The following is a 5,332-nucleotide window of genomic DNA, read 5'->3' as shown; positions in this document are numbered from 1 at the left end:
AGCAACTTGAAAAACAATCTGTCCCAGACAACAACTCAAAATCGCCTCCTGCCGTTAGCAGCTACTTCACAAGCAATCAAAACTATATCCTGGTCTTTTATGTTGTTGATGTAATAATTGCTTGGTATCCTGTTTTTGTCTGTTGTAGTAATTGTTTTATGTATGATGCCATTGTAAATTGTGAAATCATTTTCTGTATCATGTCTTTTGTAAAGTATAAAAAGCAGGGACTGTCCAGGGAGAACTCCTTGTGAGACTCTGCACTGTGTGACGGGTTGAGTACAGTGATTCTTCACAGCTTGTACTTGCTTGGTAAGAAAATGATTGGTGTTTTTCTAAACAGGTCTGTGTCTTGTTATTGCAGCACGTCCGTGAGGGTCTCCGAAAACAAACTTGACAGGTGGGAGGAGGTGTATTCTAGGTAGCTATGGGAGTCAGTGGGCTTGAAATATATATCGGTTTTGAGATTGTTCCCCAAGATGGAAACAGAGGACCAGGAAGGTGAGAGAGGTGGTTAGAGATGGTCCAGGTGAACTTAAGGTTGGGGTGGAAGGTGTTGGTGAAGTGGGCGAACTGTTCGAGCTCCTCATAGGAGCACGAGGCAGCGCCGATACAGTCATCCATGTACTGGAGGAGGAGGTACAGAAGAGGGATTGTTCCAAAGAGGCAGGCAAAGCTTGGGCCCATGCAGGTACCCATGGCCACCCCCTTTGTCTGTAGGCAGTGGGACAAGTTCACCGAAGCACATAATGGGGTCAGTGGAGGGGAACTGGTCAGACCTGCAGGACAGGAAATAGCGTAGGGCTTTTAGGCCATCTGTATGGGGAATGCAGGTGCTAATGTGGTACACTGCATCAGCTGTTCCCATTGTGGCCTCAACTACATCAGGGAAACCAAGCAGAGGCTTAGGGACCGCTTTACAGAACACCTCCACTCAGTTTGCAATAAACAATTGCTCATCCCCACCTCCCTAACCTGCTCTTCCTCTCACCTATCCCCTCCTCCCATCTCAAGCCACACCCCCATTTCCTACCTGCTAACCTCATCCCACCCCTTTGACTTGTTGGTCCTCCATAGACTGACCCATCCCCTGCCCACCTACACTCACCTTTACCTGCTCCATCCCCACCTCTTTAACTTGTCTGTTTCCTCTCCACTTGTCTCCCCGTCTCTCCCTGTTTATTTCAGTATCGCCTTCCCCTCCCCCATTTCTGAAGGGTGTGGGCCCGAATACGTCAGTTTTCCTGTTTCTCTGATGCTGGCTGTCCTGTCGTGTTCCTCCAGCTTCACCCCGGCCCTTTTAAAGTTTCAAAGCTTTCGCGCGTGCGCCCCGCGGATCATTGCCCCCAATAAAGATGGTGACGGTCACACGGGCCTATCGCCATCTGAGGCGTTGATTTGTTTTCTGCAAACGTGAGTCTGGGAGTTTCAAATGCGTGTGTTTTCCGACGTACACTAACTGTTTGTAAAACTTCCAAACCCATACGAATATCACTTCCCTCCAGCTTTCTGCCGGTTTGCTTTCTTTACCGCGGCCTGCTCTTACCTCAATTGCACAAATCTTGGTCTCAGCAAAGGATCTAGACCCTCTGATGCTGCTTGGCCTGCTGTGTACATCCAGCTGCACATCGTGTTATCTTGGTTCTCCGGCATCTGCAGTTCCGGTTATCTCAGCGACTCTGGACCGCTGTCGTGGATGATCACGTGGTTTGGTTTTCACTGATCCCGCCCTCCCTTCATTCCGATTGGGCGACATCCGCCCGGTCATGCACGGCACATCTGTGCTCCTATTGGTCGCGCACTGACATCAATCAGCCAGACTTCACGGTGAGCTGGAGCATGCGCAGTGCTTTGTGTTATTGTCAGAAGCAAATGATCGTCGTCGCAATGTTGCATTTTGAGACAAATGACACTGAGAACTGGATGAGAAAGATTGTTACATTAGCGATCCTGGGGTTTTAATAAGTCGCTCTGAGGAAGGGGCACTGCACCCGAAACGTTAACTCTGTTTTTTTACCTTCACAGATGCTGCCAGACCTGCTGAGCTTTTCCAGCAACTTTGTTTTTGTTCCTGATTTACAACATCCCAGTTCTTTTGTTATTTTGAAATAAGTCGCGATTGAAAAGGCTTCCTGCAGCTCAAAGCTAAAGATACTCTTGATACCGCTCTGTCAGCGAATAGAGAAATAGCGGTGAAATAAGGGGAATAAATACAGGTCTAGCAGTCCTCAGGTAAGATGGAAAGAGAATAATTATGAATATGAAGAACATCACGTGGTGAAGTGAGGTGAGTGTTGTTTTAATGAACTGTGATTGGGCAGAGAGGGAGGTTAATCAAAAAAGAACAAGCAGAAAAGAGATTCTCAAGAAAGGTCTGTGCAATGGAAAGCAACGAGAATCAGAAGATAAAAGCTCAAGACAGAAGAAAAAGTTTGAAGACCGAGGCTGCAAAACCTCCAATAAGTTGTTTCACTGCTCTACTGCCTAGTTATTGACTTCAGCAGTATAGTCCACATTCAACTGTAAATAGCTGTCTGAGTTTGTCACTGTAGTTTACTTCATAACAGACAAACTCCACACTTTGTCTCAATAAAGCTGACAGTTGGTTCACCAATTAGTTCTGCTGCCAAGTCCGTTCCTGTTTGAAAAGGGGTATAGATCACATTTAAATAGACAATGAAAAATGTCAATCCAGGCTGGGAGCAAAATTCTACTCCCTCGCCACTGACTCCATCCCTGCCCCTGGTAACTGGCAGGTAACACACTGGTCACAGTCAGGGTGCAATATTTCACCCGAAGATGAGCTTCTAACCACATTACTCACCGCCACGCTCATTATCACAAAGGCCACATACAATTTCAACCTCAACAGCATCTCAGTTCATCTGCTGCTGAAACTCTCATCCATTCCTTTGCTCCCTCTCGACTTAACTCCCCAAACACGCTCCCGGCCGGCTTCTTAATACTACTTCCCTGAAATCTTGAAATGATCCAAAAATCTGCTGCCCATGTGTTTATTCTCACCGATTTTAACATCTTCAAGTTTTGCCATTCTGTGCTCACTAACATAAACATTTTCTCAGTGGCAAAGCACCAAGGTTTTGAAATTCATATCCTTATTTTGAAATTTTGTCATCACACCTCTTTCGTTTGATAGTCCCTCCAGCTGCAAACCCCTCTGAGATATATCTGAAGAAGGGTCACTGGACACAAAACAGTAATGCTGCTCTCTCTCCACAAGCACTGCCAGATAAGCTGAGTTTTACATCAATTTCTGCTTGTGTTACAACTTTCAAGCATCTACTGTTCTTTTGCTTTTTCCTTCAAGACATTTGTTCTCCCTGACTTGCAACCTCCTGTGGGTTTCTGGTTTTAACTCCCACCTTTTTCATGTTTTCAGTTCCTAAGGCCATAAGCTCTTGAATTTACTCCCTAAACATCCCTGGTTTTCAAAGTCCCCTTGTTTGTTCAGGATGTTCCTTGAAACCTACTTCTTTGGCCAGTTTTGGGTCACTTGTCCTATTAAGTGCCTGGTATCAAATATTGTTTTGTGACAACCTTGTGTAATATGTCAGATCATTGGATTGAATCAAAAATGTGAAAACATTTAAATTGTTCTTTTGGAAAACATCACTAATCCTTCACGACCATTTGGGAACTCGCTACCTAATATCATTGCAAGTGCGACTTCACCACATGACCTGCACTGGTTCAGAAAGGTCAAACATCAAGTTCTCCAGATGTAACTGAGGATTGGCAATAGTTACTGATACCTTTGGAGAGTGATCCAACGTTCATGTATCTGGATATGGTGAATGAATAGACAATAGGTGCTGGAATAGGCCATTCGACCCTTCAAGCCAGCACCACCATTCATTACAATCATGGCTGATCATCCACAATCAGTATCCTGTTCCTGCCTTATCCTCATAACCCTTGATTCCACTATCTTTAAGAGCTCTATCTATCTCTTTCTTCAAAGTATCCAGAGAGTTGGCCTCCACTGCCTTCTGGGGCAGTGCATTCCATATATCCACCGCTCTCTGGGTGAAGAAGTTTTTCCTCAACTCTGCTCTAAATGGCCTACCCCTTATTTTTAAACTGTGTCTTCTGTTCTGGACTCACCCATCAGCGGAAACATGCTTCCTGCCTCCAGAGTGTCCAATCCCTTAATAATCTTATACGCCTCAATCAGATCCCCTCTCATCCTTGTAAACTCAAGTGTATACAAGGCCAGTCGCTCCAATCTTTCAACATATGATAGTCCCGGCCGCCATTCCAGGAATTGACCTCAGGAACCTACGCTGCACTCCTTGAATAGCCAGAATGTCCTTCCTCAAATTTGGAGACCAAAGCAGCACACAATACTCCAGGTGCGGTCTCACCAGGGCCCTGTACAGCTGCAGAAGGACCTCTTTGCTCCTGTACTCAATTCCTCTTGTTATGAGGCCAGCATGCTATTAGCTTTCTTCACTGCTTGCTGTACGTGCATGCTTGCTTTCATTGACTGATGTCCAAGAACACCTAGATCTCGTTGTACTTCCCCTTTACCGAACTTGACTCCATTGAGATAGTAATCTGCCTTCCTGTTCTTGCCACCAAAGTGTATAATCACACATTTATCCACATTAAACTGCATCTGCCACGTATCCGTCCACTCACCTCGCTTGTCCAACTCACCCTGTGTTCTCATAACATCCTCCTCACACTTCACACTGTCACCCAATTTTTTGTCATCAGCAAATTTGCTAATATTACTTCTAATGCCTTCGTCTATATCATTAATATATATCGTAAACAGCTGCGGTCCCAGCACTGAACCTTGTGGTACCCCACTGGTCACTGCCTGCCATTCTGAAAGGGACCCGTTTATCACTACACTTTGCTTCCTGTCAGCCAGCCAATTTTCAATCCAACTCAGTATTTTGCCCCCAGTACCATGTGCCCTAATTTTGTTCACCATTCTCCTTTGTGGGACTTTATCAAAGGCTTTCTGAAAGTACAGGTTCACTACATCCACTGGTTCTCCCTTATCCATCTTCATATGGACATGTTGCAGAACCTGTTGGGTAAGGGAAGTTCAGAAACAGAACAGCGATGGCTTCCTTCTGACTCGAGAGGGTCTAACTTTACTTTTTAATTGAAAAATGTTCAGGTTAATTTATAGTTCTTCACGGAGAATGAATTGTTGAACTTATTCAGCTGCATGTGTACAATAAATTTCTTCAGATGTGAGGTCAAAGAAATTCAAAACTATTCCTCATCCTCCCACAGACTTTCTCTCACTGTTAAGGTGCCTACTCATGGACTTAGGGGATCCAGGTACATGATT

The sequence above is a fragment of the Stegostoma tigrinum genome, unplaced genomic scaffold (genome assembly GCF_030684315.1).
Source record: "Stegostoma tigrinum isolate sSteTig4 unplaced genomic scaffold, sSteTig4.hap1 scaffold_89, whole genome shotgun sequence".
NCBI lineage: Eukaryota > Metazoa > Chordata > Chondrichthyes > Orectolobiformes > Stegostomatidae > Stegostoma > Stegostoma tigrinum.
This window is presented reverse-complemented; position numbering follows the sequence as displayed.